Source organism: Falco punctatus (assembly GCF_963210335.1).
Source record: "Falco punctatus genome assembly, chromosome: 11".
Taxonomy (NCBI): Eukaryota; Metazoa; Chordata; class Aves; order Falconiformes; family Falconidae; genus Falco; species Falco punctatus.
The window spans coordinates 31,500,049-31,514,570 of NC_137591.1; the positions used below are offsets into that span (position 1 = coordinate 31,500,049).

Sequence of the window (14,522 nt, forward strand, 5' to 3'; positions counted from 1 at the left end):
CCCCGGCGGGGGCCGTGAACGGAGAGGGGCCGCGGGCTGAGGGGGAGGGCGGCGGCGGGCAGCCCCGCCGGGCTCGGTGCCGCATCGCCCGGCGCCGGCGCCGAGGAAGGGGAGCGGGAGCGCGGGCCGGGCGCTGCCCGGCGGCGGGGAGCAGGGGGCCGCGGCGGCGGTGCGGGGAGGCGGGAACAGGAGCGAGCGGCCCCCAGCCGCCGCCGCGCCCCGGCGGGGAGGGAGCGGGAGGAGGGCGCTGGGCGGCCCGGTCTCGGTAGCCCCATCCGCGCTCCCCCTGCCCAGCCCCGGCCATGAATATGTAACTCCCCTCTATTTCCCGAGCTCCATTGCGGAGCCTGCCGCTCGCCATATTGTGCTGCTGGGGCTGCGGCTGCACCGCCGGCAAGAGAGGGCGACGGGAGGCAGCGGCGTAGCCCGGCGCGGCGGCCTGAGGCGGGAGCCCGGCGGGCGGTGAGCGCGGGGCCGGGGCGGTCGCGGTCGCTGCCGCTGGGTCTGTCCCCCTAGCGGGGCAGGGGAGGGTGCGGAGCCGCCGGCTGCGGCAGGCTGCCCCGGAGGGGTGTCTGGTGCCGGCAGCGGTGCCCGACCCTGGCGCGGGGGAGGCGGAGGAGGGGCTGCGCCTCCGTGAGGTGGTTGTTATGGCGGGGCGGGGGTGTCCCGCAGCGGGCTGCCCCCCGGGTTTGGGGTGCTGCCCGGGAGCAGCCGCCGTCGGGCTCCGCCGCCCGGGCAGTGGCCGCGCAGGTGGGTGCGCTTCCCGCCCCGGCGTGTGGCGGCTGCGCTCGCTCGGAGCCCCCCGGCGGGTCCGGGCCGGGGCCGCTCGCCCCCCGCCTGCCGGCCACGCATGCAGGGGGCTGGGGGGCTGCGGCGGGGCCCTGGGACGAGCTCCGACCCCTTCTGCTGCCCCCCAACCCGGCGTCTTCGGCGGCGCTGCAGGGCCGCGGGGAGCCCCGCAGCCTCAGCCCTCCCCGGGGGCCGGCGTGTGGCCGCCAGACCCGGCGGTGCGGGAATATATGTATGTATATATAGATATATATATGTGGGAGGGGGCAGTATGTGCACATGCACGCGCTGGAAGCTGCAGGGAGAGGTACCATGCACAGCTGCCTGTCACAGCCGCATACCTAACGCCAGCCCGGGGAGCGAGGCATTGCCCAGAGCCTTACTTGGGAAGGGAGAGCCGCAGAAGAGAATCACGAGCCGTTATTCTCGTTTCTGTAAATTGCCGCTGACTAAAATACAGTATTTGGTGTGATTTATTGCTCTGCGTTCCCAGTCTTTTGTTTCTCTTAAAGCCCGTGTGCATCACTGTGCTGAACAGTGTTCGCAAGGCGTGATGCTGGTAAACTGGTACTGGGAACGACCTGGCTGCTCTTGTGAAAATGTCATCGCTTCCAGCAGGGCATCAGGTGGAGAAAAACACTGTGTCGGGAGCTGTCGATGTGTCTCATCCCTTCACACTCGCTCTCACTCCTTCTGATGTGAATTTAGCACCTGTTTCTTGCCAACTTTCATACTCTGTGGTAGCTAGCTCTTCAAAATCCTTTGCCTTCCTGGGACCCGCCCCATGGCATATTCTGTATATGAAATGAACACTGAGCAACATTCTGCTTCTTGGGATTTTTGTTAAGCTGTTTGTCAGACCGTCTTCTATGGAAAAATAATTGGATCAAGTGCCTAAATCCATAGAAATCCAGAGGACAGCTAGTGATTTCCAGTATGATAAATTGTAATCCAGTCCTGTTTGGAAGTGGTTGTAGCTCTCTGTAATAACTATGCATTGCACACAGGCTTTTAAGGATTAAAGGAAACTGCTTGCATTTGAAAAAAAAAATGTGACTGGTGTGCAGGGGTAATTATTTTTGCTTGGGGAAAATTCTTTAATCAAATATGCCAGTCATTCAGTGACAAAGACTCAATTTGTCATAGGAGTTCCCTGCAGAGGTACTCTCATTTGTATTCATCTGTGTTTTCATTAAAAACTTCTGTAATGAGATAATTTGACTTTTTAATACATCATGTCAAGCTCAGAGCTGGCATTCAACTTGTCAGCTAAGACAGGGGCGCTCACTTTGAAAGCAGTGGATATCGATAAGCAGTGTGTTTTGCATTAAAAGATACACTTGTTTGAAGGATTAGCTTTGTCAGTTTGGAGATGGGAGGAATTTTCACTGGACAGATGTTAGCATGAGCTGCAGTGTCAGGCAGCAAGCTTTGTGGCTGGATCTGGCGCCGTTACAATACACTTCAGTGATGACAAGTTTAAAACATCTTTAGACCTCATTGACCCTGTGAATTGTATTTACAGTGTTTAATAAATACCTTATTTCTGCATTCAACTTCATAATAATAGCGAGACACAGATTTTGCATTGGAGGAGTTTAACTTCTTCAGTGGCTAAAATTTTGACCTTTTGCTTCCAAGCTTTGAAGCACCAGCCCTGCTGTAGCTGCCAAGAAAAGCACTGCCTGTCGTGTCTTAGTTGAAATAGTACACGAGTGCTAGTGAAATAAATTGCATGGGTCTCCCTTTATCAATGACGCTGTGTTTTAAGAACGATGTATGTTGAGTATAAAGACTTGGTTGGGCATCTTGGTTGATGAGAGCAGAATTCTGACATTTTCAGGGCTGTGTTATTGTTAAATAGAAATATGATTGGTGCTTATAGGAAAGGCATCAGTCTTATATGGGAAATAGATGTTGGGATTGTGAATTTCTTCAGCTTTGAATGTTTCTTTTTCCCTTGCTTGACAAAAAGAATGCAATGCAGGGGCAAGGGGAAGGTGGGGGAAAAAGGAGTTTCAAAAAATGAGACGTAAGTTTGCAACTGCTCAGTTGTATTTTTTTTTAAAAGGAGCACTGGGTCTGCTCTTACTGAAGCACCAGTTCAAAGAACATGTATGAAGTATCAGAGTAAAGGGATTCCTTCCACTTCTTTTTTTTTTTTTGCCTAAATACCCTTTACCTATTTTTTACTGAGGAGATCAGTTTATTAATGATGCAGGAAGGAGAGAGATTGGAGAAGGGATGTTGTTGAGCCCCAGCTTGGTTCTGCTTGTTGATGAAAATAACTGGCCTTTGAAGCTGACCTTAAATTCTTAATTTTCTGAGGAATGAGCAGCGTTCAGTATTATGGAGCTGTTTAGACTTGTTGCAGTGGAGAAATACTTTAGGAATTATCCCTGTCTGCCTGCTCCCCGCTTCTGGATGTGGAGCTTTCTTGCAAACAGCTGGGAGTTAGCAGTAGTATTCAGCTAACTAATTAAAAACCTAATCCATTCTTTACTCTTCACTACTCGGGGATAACATTAAACAATTTTGTATGATTACTGGGTTTAAACTGCGTAAGTACTGCTCCTGTAGTACTGTTTACAAAATGTACAGTTTTATTTGAGAGAGTTCTTAAAACACAATTTATTCTTAGCTGTCACCCAGCTTTAGATGAAAGCTGTCTGGCTGCCAAATTAACAATTTTGTTTCTATATGTTTATGTCCTGAAACCAGGACATAATAGCTATTAAGTCAATCATACATAAGATGACTTGAGTCTTTCTTTTTGTCTCTACAGGTGTTGCGGGGGAGTTTATTTTCTGTTTATTAATAACCAAGCCATCTTTTGTTCTCATTAAGAGAATAAAAAATGACATCACTATTGGTTGTGGCTAGCTAGCTTCACTGTGATAACTAGGTGAGAAATTTTTGTGACTATTTAACATACCTCTGGAAAAACTGAAGACCAAACATATATCTTGATCTGACGTTCTCAGAATTTCTCCCACAATATAAACTCATGAAAATATTACTGCTTACTGCCATTTATATTAATAAATGTGATGGATAGTAAGTATGTTGTATGCTGAAGAGAAGGATAATGAAGTGGCTCACTTGACGTGATCCCAGTAGCCCGGGGAGAGCAGTATACCCGAATTGCAGTATATTTGGCTTGAGCTTCTACAATGTTTCCTAAAATTTGTTTAGGAGCATCTTGGATCCTGTAGCACTGTAACAAAGCAGCCAAAGCAGTAGTCCAAGAAGCTGATGAGCAGGCTTTTATGTTTTCTGCTGGTGGAATGCAAAATAACAAACACACGTTGGGTTCCCGATGGAAGTGAAAGCAGATCTGTGCTGGCTCCTCAAGCATTGCGGTTCAGGGTCTATTGTGATCATTTCTATGTGCCTTCAGTTTTAGACTGTCTTGGCAAGCTGGGCTCAGGAGGGGCATCTGTGGGTGGGAAGAGCCACCGCAGGGCAGGGAGCAGGAGGTGCAGCCCTGAAGAGTATTCTAACAGATTAAATATGGAAGTAATGTATCCGTTCTGTAGCTCCTGTTTGTTAACATCGTGGTAAAGTTATCTTCGTGTTTGCAGTCAAAGTACAGGTTTTTGATGTTGGTGGTGCCTAACACCACAGCTGCCAGGAGGGAACCTGGAAGCCTTGACTACACTTACCTCTGGCAGGAGTTTGGTTTTGTTGTTTTTGATCTGAGTGAGCACTGTGTTGTATTAAAACTGCAAAGTCCTGAAGGTGAAATTGAATCAGTGTGTTTCATTATCACCACCAAAAGCAGGTTGAGCTGTCAGGCAAAAAACAGCTGTGGGTTGTTGTTTTTTGGTTTTTTTGTTTGGTTTGGTTTGGTTTTTCCCTTGGTGTAACTGTAGCTGTAGAAGTGATTTCTGCCAGCAGTCACCAGTCAAGGACTGCGTTTCTCCACATTTGCAGTGTAAAAACTAAAAGTAGAAGACCTGTCTTCCAGAGACCTAACCTTTGCTGCTGAACTGTTAATGGCATTTGTGGGCATGGGAAAGATCATTTGAATTGTAGTGCAAGTACTTTCATAGGATTTCTATTAAAATGTATGGCAAACTGAAAGGTTAACAACAGGGTTACTGAAGTGATCAAATTTAAGCTTGTTGATTGGAGTGGTCAATTCTTGCTTTCAGCAGCTGTTACTTCAGGGAGAGGGCAAGGAATTGGCTAGCCTCGAAAAATGTGCCAGAAGTGCTGTGAGGGTAAGAAAGTACTGTAGAAACAAAAGCACTGGTTCCCAAGCATAATTCTGTGGGGAGGGGGTGCGCTGCACAATAGCAGGGTACATGGTGTTCTGATACAGTCACACCCGTGTAAATGCAGTCTTTTACTGCGTACTGTGAGGTCCAGTGCACTATAAACATGCTACTAGAGAATGAATTTTAAAAAGGAAAAACAAATATTGTTTGATTAAGAATATCCTAAGGCAACGTGTATCATTCCTGGCCTGTTTGTATGTATTTAGTTGCTGTGACAGATTCAACTTTTCTGGTGTTTGAAGGTTTACTTTTGTTTGCTCCCAAAAGTTTTTAATCCTTTATCCTTCCTGCTCTGATCTGATACAGCACTGAAATGAATTTTAGGCAGGGTTTTAGAAAGGCATTTTTGCTTTTCTCCTTCACAGTTGGTTATTAATTCTGAAATCTAAGGTTGAAAGAGCTTAAGAACTTCATTTTTTAAAACTCACTTATACACACAGTATAAGTAGCATGCTTCATAAAACGAGAAACACTGCATAAAATTTAACAACTAACAGAGAAAATAGCAATTGCGCTCACTCTGTCAGAGTGTCAGAGTTCTGCTTAATATTGTTACTTCACAGGGCTAAATTATGGCTTGGTGATAGCTGTTTTCCTTTTCATGTGAATTGTTGGTGCAGGTCTTTGGCACGTTTGAGGTCAAGTGCTTGCCTGATCTATTAACCCACATCAAGAGTGAAAAGGTACTGTTCCTGTAACAGATTCGTTTTGGCTGCTGGCAGAAGGCATTAATGTTTTATCGTATTTTAGCACTCACTTTTCACGAGGTATAGATGGTGTGAAAGGGTAAGTACCAGGATTTTTTAGCTTTAATAATTAAAATAATCTTACTACCTGTTGCATTAGAACAGTGGGCAATGTTTGCTTTTTTTTTTTTTTTTGGTGTTACCAAAAACTGAAGAGTTTTCTACTTAATCCCTCTGAGATTAAAAAAACCCCACAACCTAAGCTTTTTGATTTATAAATAGCCTGGTTTTGAAATGTGATGAGTTTGAGCATTTGTAGGTATGACAGCTAGAGGGAGGTGGATGAATTCCGGACTACCTGGAGGCAGCTAACATGATATAGAGGGAGTTCTTTGGCAACAGTATGATAATTTTATGTATTCCAGTTTTTGTAGCTGAAGAGATGCCCAGGAGGGTATGATACAAAACCGTAAATAAGATGTTGAACGCTAAGGACTGAGATTACTGACAGTAATGGAGCGATCCAGGAGGCAGTGTGAAAAGGCTATTGATGCTCATTGCATGGAATATAGAACTCGTATAGAATAAACTCAGATTTGAGCATCAACTACGTAAGAGCAATGTACTTGAACATACAGTGCTGATATGCTGTTACACTTCACTGCTATAAATATACAGAGAAGCACCAATTTAAAATCAATTACTATTGTTACATCCAATACATGACTGTTCTTAACACTGTGATTAAACACACTTGAGTATGATCAGAAGTTTAATTTGGTAGGGTTTTTTTTCAATTCCTTAATGCTCTTAACTTCTAAAATGGGAGGATTTTCCCTCTTCGGTCACTTGTATTAACATTAGATTCATTAAATTGTTCCATAGATGTACATATGTATAGCAGATGGTTTGCATGAGGCCACAGCACAAAGGTTTCTAAAGGCCAGGATGAGCAGCTTGACGGCCAGATTGGAAATGCTGCCATACTCCCTGGATCAATTCATTTCAGGTCCAGTAAATTGTGAATGGCAATTAACCGCATAAAAAGATCCTATGTCTTAAGGCACCAGGCAAAAGCTTTCTTCTTGAGGAAAATAAATACAGTGAAGAAACTGTAAAAGACTATGTGCTAGCAAAAGCTAGTGGGTTTCAGAAATGCCAGTGTTATTTTCTTTCCCCTCTGTCGGATGTCATCTGTCTGGTAGCCTACTGGATGTTTGATAGTCACAGCATTAGGTGTCGTTACTTCATATTCGAGAGAGGGTTGGGGTTTTTGTGTGTGTTGAAGAGAAATGCTGGTTAAGCTTATGGGGCAGGTTGTGGGAAAATGGGGAGTTCGGGACTAGTTGTCAAGAAAATGAAAAACTCAGAACCAGTGTGATTGAGAGGGACAGTCATGTTGGGAAAATGTCTGTAGCGTTACCGACTGTTGAGGCAGTTGAACTGCGCCGATGCCTCAGATTTCTTTGCATTCCTCAGTTTTATTGGCTGCTTTGGGACATTTTTGAGGTTGTGGTCTTGAATTAATTTTGCAGCCTACACGCCCCCCACACCTGGTAGTGCTCTAGGGCAGAAATGAGGTTGTCTCTCTTTACTAACTGCTGTTCATAGACTGACAAAAATTGGATTTTTCAGTTTGACCATCTGAAAATGCAGAGCTTTATAATATTTGCTTCGGGAATAAATGCAGTTTCCCTAATTCTCATGTACTTCCAGTGCTGAGTGCCATCAAATAACTTCTCATGTAGTCACGTCCCTTCCAGATGAAAAGCTTTGTTATTGAAAGTAATGGGATAACAGGAAAAAATATTGATCTTTCTAGGGTGACCTTTACAGTGGATTTCAGTAAGCTTCACACTTTTAGAAATCTAGACTCAGTTTTAAGTGGAAAATGAGAGAATCTGACAAACAGTCTTAAAGATCATATGCTTCCAAGCAGCCTGTAGAAATGCATACTTGAAACTTGTAATACGCATTCTGGTGACACAATACTACTAAGAAAAGGAGAATATGTTATTTTTTCGTACAGAACAGGCTGTATTTGTATTTTAAATGTAGAACTTGGCACAACCTTGAGTGTGGGGAACATCTGGCATTCATGTATGTACAAATAGTTCTGGTTTTATTATAGTTAAATTGTTTTCTCAGCCATAGTGGGGCTATATTGATATAATAGATCAAAACATTTGAATGTTAATCTCTTCGTTTACTTTTGTCCCTGCCCATGGCAGGGGTGTTGGAGCTAGATGATCTTTAATTTCCCTTCCAACCCAAACTATTCTATGGTTCTGTAAATAAAGTAGGAAAATAGGATGGCAGAGAACCAGAAGCAAACATTGTTAAAATGGGATTGTCAGAATGGTTATCACATTGTGTTGATTTCTCAGTGTGCATGGTGCTATCCTTCAAGTGTAACTGAAATTGGAATGACTTAAAGTAGTGAAAGGGTAGTCCTGCTTTAGGTTGTTTAATCACATTAAACATCGACCGTAACATGCACCACAGTCATATGGCCTGCATTAATACACATTATTATTTACAGTAACGTAGCCTCAGGCTAGTCCCAGCCATTCTTTATTTTCATACATTTTTACTCAGACTTAGTTTCTGTTTATTTTTTTAGCTCAAAACCAGGTTTCCAGGTTTGCTCTGTAAGAATGAAATACCGAACCCCTTCAGAACAGATCTAGGGAAAAAAGACAGAGGATTAACTATATGAGTGCCTATGGCTAATGGCTATAATGCCTGCCTTCTTCACACAGTGGAAAATGTGGTCTTTGTACCCTTGTGCAGTTGTCCAGGGAAAAGTGTAAGGGCAGCAGCTGAGTCTGCGGTGGAGGCAGATGGGTTTCTGTCTGGGTTGACATGAGTTTTGCTTTTGCAGTAGGTTTGGAGGGACATGGAGGAGCGGAGGCTTCCTGCAGCGCCTGGGAGGCTTTGGGTGGTTGCAGGGGGACAGAAGGGTGACATTGCCTTTCCTTGGGGCGTTTGGGAAGGAGCTGGAGGAGGACTGTGCTGGCATTTGTGAGGATTTGGGGGGGGGGAGTGAAGGTTGTGATTAGGGTTGTAATGATGCGGGTGGTTTTAAACACGCACCGTCAAAGCCCAGTTCAGGATCCGAGGGTGATGCCCTGTGAAGAGTCTGATTCTTATTTCTCAGCAACACTGTTGCCCCTGGAGCTGCTGGTGTGCTGATTTTGTGTCTTTCATGGAGCATGTAACAACAAGCTCGAGCAAGGTTTCTTGCTCCTTGTTTGTTTGTTGGGGTTATTTTTTTTGTTGTTTTTTTGTTTGTTTGTTTTTTCTCTAGTTCAGTGTTTCTGTCTCACAAATACAGTCCAAGGACATGTTTGTTTGCAAGCTGATATATTGTAAGGGTGGAAAGCATGGTGTGAATATTTTTTATCTGTTATCAGATTTGACTTCTGGAGCATGTAATTGCTGTTTGAAGTTTCAGCTTCATAGCTTCTATTAATTTGGCGTCTTTAATAGTCTTTTAATTGGCTTTGATTGTGCTTTGCAGATGATAGACTTCTAGTTAGTGTGTACAAAAGTATTTTAAACATTGGCTTTGTGTAAGTGTAGCTAACCCTTCATATTTAAATGTAGTAGGCATTTACAAAGGAGTTCACTGGCAGTACTGCAGAGCATTAACTGACAGTGTTTGGTAATAATTTTGAAATTAGCCCATGAATGTACTTCTAGGTGTTCTGTGATAGTAACTGAAACTATTGCCTTGATAACATTTATTTTGTAATCTGTATCTGACCCTCATAAGTTTGCAGATTGACTAATCCATCACCAGTTACAGCTCTATTCTAACAGCTACAGATGTTAAATTTGGGCAGATCCCTTCAGCTCACAAGAGACCCACTTTTCAGTAGGTCGTCTAAACCCAAAGCATTTTTGCTTGCTGTTGGTCTATTTAAATGTGGGTACAGGAGAGAGAAAGTGGATTCTCAAAAAACATGTAGTGTTTTGGGGCTTATTTGTTAATTTTCCAATTTATACAAAAATACCTAGTTGTGAATTTTACTGCTGGTTCCACAAGTTCTTAGAAGATATCGAAGGAAAATGTTCTGTTTCTTAAATATGCGGTTATATCATGTGTTTACAGAAGAAACTCCCAATTTAGGCAGACCTGATGGATATTTTCTATAACATACTAGGTATCTGAAGTTCTAATTCTGTTGTTGCTGTTTTCACACAGTTCAAACAAATGGGTTCTACTTTGTATAAAGCTAGTGGTCACTGTAGTCCCTTCTGATGTTTCTTTTGGGCGTAAGGAGGATGTTTGTGTGGTCATAGTCAGCCACACAGATTGTAAAAGGTGTGTGGAGTAGAAGGTCATGTTCAGGTTTCTTCAGCTTTTTATTATGGCAGTGGTTTATTGGTTGATTACTGTTAGTTGCCATCGGCTTTTCTTGGCTGTTTCACTTTCTATACAGCAAAACTAAGTAAAAATGTTTCCGATCATGAGATAAACCCATAATTAGAATAACTGGGGTTGGAAGAGACCTCCAGAGATCATCTAATACAACTTCCTGGTAAAAGCAGGGCCAATTAAATCAGGTTGTTCATGGCCACATCCAGTGGAGTGTGCCTGTCTCCGAGCGTGGACATCCCACAACCTGTCTGGAGAGACTTTTTATTAGTGAGTGTTTTGCTGTAGCTTTATGCTTCCAGTACAGAATTAGTTTCTTGTGTGAATTGTACTGATCAATGCTTACTCTGTCCATGTGCCTTTTGTCATGGCAAATAGGTTCTCATTTTTGGTTTTGGTAGGTACTTGTTGCTTTATGTCTGGCTCATGGTATGAGTCTACAGCACAAGCTCCTAAAGATTTTAAATGGGCTTTAATGACTGTAAGAGATAATGATGGATACCAAACCATATCTTATCTCTTAGCTGTCTTCAGGACTGACAACTTGAGCCTTCCATGTTGGAGATGAGCTGCACTACAGAGGCACTGTGTTTTGATTGCAACTCTGAACGTGAATCAATGAGCTTGAATTTGTTGCTAGCGTAGATCATGACTGATTGTGTCAGAAGATGATTGTACACATGGCAAACGTAATATTGGATTCAACTTGCAAATAGAAAGAAGTGAAGATCTTCCCAGTAAGGGATGTTGTGACATTGAACTTGATATTGGGAGGACAAGGACTGATAGCTAATGAACTAAAAACACTTGAGCAAGACATTCCTCTCTCAAGTTTATCCCCTTTTGAGATCAGTATGTAATTGTAGTGAGCGCAATATAAACTTGCAAAGAGGCTGTTTGAGGAGTGCTGACGATACGAGTCAACAGGCAGGAGAGGAAGGGGAGGCATGGACAAACGCGGTGACATACTTGTTCAGGATCATCGACCAGTTAATTTCAGAGCTGGGAACAAAATGAGCTCCAGGCCAGAACCTGATTCGGCTGTCTCCCAGGGATTTTGACATCTAGGGAAGAAAAAAATAACTTCAGAAAAGAGTGAATACTAAAAGTACTAGATTGTAATCTAGTACTAGTTGTCCTAGATTGCTTAACATCCAGTTGTAATCTGAGCTGCTAGTGAACTGCAGTGAAGATTAATCCCTTCAAATAGTGTCTGTCTATTCAGAACTGTATGGGGTTTGTTGGTCGGTTGGGTTTTTTTTTTCCCAAATTGAGCTCTTAGGCAGAAAGTAAAAGCAGAAAAAAAAAAATCAGAGTGCTTTAACTGAACAAATTGAAATGAATGACTGAATTGAATACTTTGTCAAAATACGCAATTTGTCCTTAATGCTAGTCACAATATCAGAGAGAGTAAAACGTAAAACTCTAATCCTGTTAAGCTTCCAAGTAACTGCACTATGATACCTGTTTTTACAAGAACTAATCCTTTGGAAAAAAAAATGGGAATGGTTGAAGGTGCTGTTGAACTTGGCATACCAAATAGAAGCCTAACTCTCTTACTGTTTTAAGTCTAAATATTTACCTTTAAAACTTCGAACAAAAATCACTTTCTAAGGATTTAATACTGTGTAGAAATGTGTGTATTATTTTTTTTTAAAGAGCCTGGTGCAATTTTTTTCCCTCAAAAGTGTTTTTTCATGAAAGTATTGGAGATCAGTAGGCGAGTGTGAGTTAAAAGGCAGCTGGTATGGCTGTAGCCACACCTGAGCTGTGTTTGTGGGTTAGCTGTTCCAGCTGCTTGGTACTATTCCACCGTTTCTGTGATCTCAAGGTATTCTGACACAACCACACATGCAGTTGCGCTTTAGCCATTGCCTGGGCTACAGTAGGCACTGCAAAGCGTTTTGGAGAATAACTCCGGTTGTGTGGGATCTCTGGTGTCCAGTAGAAAGTCCCCTGCTCCCTTGTTAAAGCAGAACCGCTATCAAGTTAAGTTCCAAGCTAGAGCTAAGGAAATCTTGAATTTTCACAAATGACAAATTTTGAGAAATAAGATTAAGGAGTGATACATTGGTGAATCTAAGGGTGGTACATCTCTGAAAGGGTAAAGTAGGGCAGCGCAGGAGCAGTGGTGCGGCTGCTGAGCTTCTCTTTTGCTTTGTAGCCAGTACAGCCTGCCTGCCTGCAGCGCTTGACTGTTCCGAGGTGTATTTGCTGCCAGTTGGATTTTATTTTTACTGGATCGTTTCAGGAATGGGATACCCAAATACCCAGTCTACTGTGACTCACAGCTACATTTGAGCAAATAAGTGTCTTTCAGTTATAAGAGCTTGTAAAGTGGATGTGGTGTGTGACAAGTGTGGATGTTGCTCTGCTGGAGTTTTGCTCTAAGCATGCTGGAAGGACGCTCCAGCATAAATTCCCCGGTCACTAAGCAGGCAGGAGGTCAGAGAGGGGCCTTTTCTGATGGAGTCCTTCATAGTGCGATTTTTTTCCTATAACTGTCTGCCTGTTCTCCAGGAACAAGACTTATTTTGTTGTAATGTTTTTAGGCCCCAGCCGTTTGTCTTCAAATTTGTTTTGGAAAATAGTCTACAGATGGATGAGCACAAAGAACGAGATTGCATAAGCCCTGTTTTCCAAGGAAATCAGGCTTAAATAGCAAGGCTTTCAAATGAAGTGATGCGATGCTTTTTACTGAAGCCGGCAGACTCATCTCACAGCTCTAGTTAGGGAGCTATTCAACTTGGGGATAAAGTTTGGTTTTCTAAAAGTCGATCAAAAGTTTCCGAAGCGCTTTAAGAACAGCACAGGTGTATCTTGTTTTCTTTTGGTTTTGATGCTCTGGCAATGTGGAGAACTGAGAAACATCCTGGGTACAAAGGAATAAAATTCTACGTGTTCTGATAACCTTCAGCCATCTCCCTGTTTAATCTTTTGGTTTTCTTCTGTAAAAGACACAAAGCAACTAGGTAAGTTTTATGACTAAATGCTAAATGTTAGCTTGTTTCCCTCTTTTTGTATGCTTTTTGGAACTGGGGAATGACAAGGAATCAAACCTGAAGAGATTCATAACGTCTCTGGTTCTCAGATTTGTCATATGTTCTTCTGGTTATATCAGGTGGCTCTTGCTTTGATAATGACAGATGGGCGCACTCTGTAATTACAAAGTTTGTGCTGGAGTTTTACTGTGCTTGAGGACCGAGTTGGTCTGAAGGACTGCAGGTGTCCCTGTTGGTTAGGGGGGGGGGTTGTTTTGTTTTTTTTTTTTTTTAATGGCTGACAGGAGTAGCCCTCTGGCTATAGCATAATTCACAACAACTAGTACTTGTTAGTGGCTCTGGGAGAAAGATGTTTGATCTACCTGCAGGAATGTGGCTTCTCCCCTTCATACCGCCCTGTCATCATTTGACTGGTTGCTTTCCTTTTATATCCAGAGGGTATAAACAAGGCATAAAGGTAAAAAAATGATAGAAAGTATAAAGTCATGATATGTTGAAGTTTTTTGCAAAAACTTTATGATGAAAGGCTCACAGGGGTATCTGACTTCACATTGCTCCTAATGCTGGCACATGTAACCTATGAAGAGGTCCCATTGTCTTTGTTTATAAAGTGGAAAAGATCTGAAATGTTGAATATGTATTAATATGTTTCAGTAGGTTTGAATTGACCATGTTTCCAGCGTTCCTCAGATTTTGACTTCACACATACCAGGGGCAGAGGAGGTGTTTGCTAGTGATAAAGCGCACTCTGTGGATCTCTCCAGCTTTCCGCTAGCTTTAAGGCCAGTATTTTTTCTCTTAAAATCTGAGACTGCTATCACTGCAGACCTTAGGGTGAGAATAAAGCACTCAGCATCTTGGATTAGAAGCCATTAAAATAAAGATGGTCAATTATTTATCATGACACTTGTACCCTGTCTTCTGCAGTGTAGCCTCAGGCCTGTAGGGAAGGTTGCAAAATAAATGATAGTGTTAAGACACTTGTTCTCCAGATTAATAGGTTTGCTGACAGTCTGGCATCTGGAGAGCTGCTGTTCTGTGTCAGCAGGTGTAAGTGTGCAAGTTTGGGCAAGATACTGCTTGTGCTTGCGATGATCTCTTTACCTGGGGCCGCTTTGATGGGCTCTTTACTGTGATGGAGTTGCATCATGTTGGGAGCCGGGTTCTCTTTTAAGAGAGGCTGGATTTACTGGGATTTAGTTGTCTTAATCTGCTGCAATCTGACTGAATGCTTCAGCAGATTTTTGGGGAAGGGTGTGAATGATTAGCAGCTGTGTGAGTTTCTTCCAGTAGCTGAAATGATAGTTAAATGTGTCAGCTTTAAAAGCACTCAAGAGTAGTATCCAGTGCAGACACAGAATAATAATGTTGGGTCTCT

General features: G+C 43.1%; 1 protein-coding gene across 3 annotated transcripts in view; it reads left to right on the forward strand.

Annotated features, from left to right (window-relative positions):
• Positions 1-14,522, forward strand: part of RNF2 (ring finger protein 2) — a 48,858-nt gene that overhangs the window by 24,670 nt on the left and 9,666 nt on the right. The window contains exon 1 of one of the 3 annotated variants that reach the window (XM_080407613.1): positions 9-462. The exons of 1 other annotated variant lie outside the window; for it this stretch is intronic. The gene's annotated coding sequence lies outside the window, so the exon portion shown is untranslated. Of the gene's footprint in view, positions 1-8; positions 463-482; positions 13,115-14,522 lie in introns of those variants that run through there. One more of the 3 variants, XM_080407614.1, reaches the window with a different exon arrangement.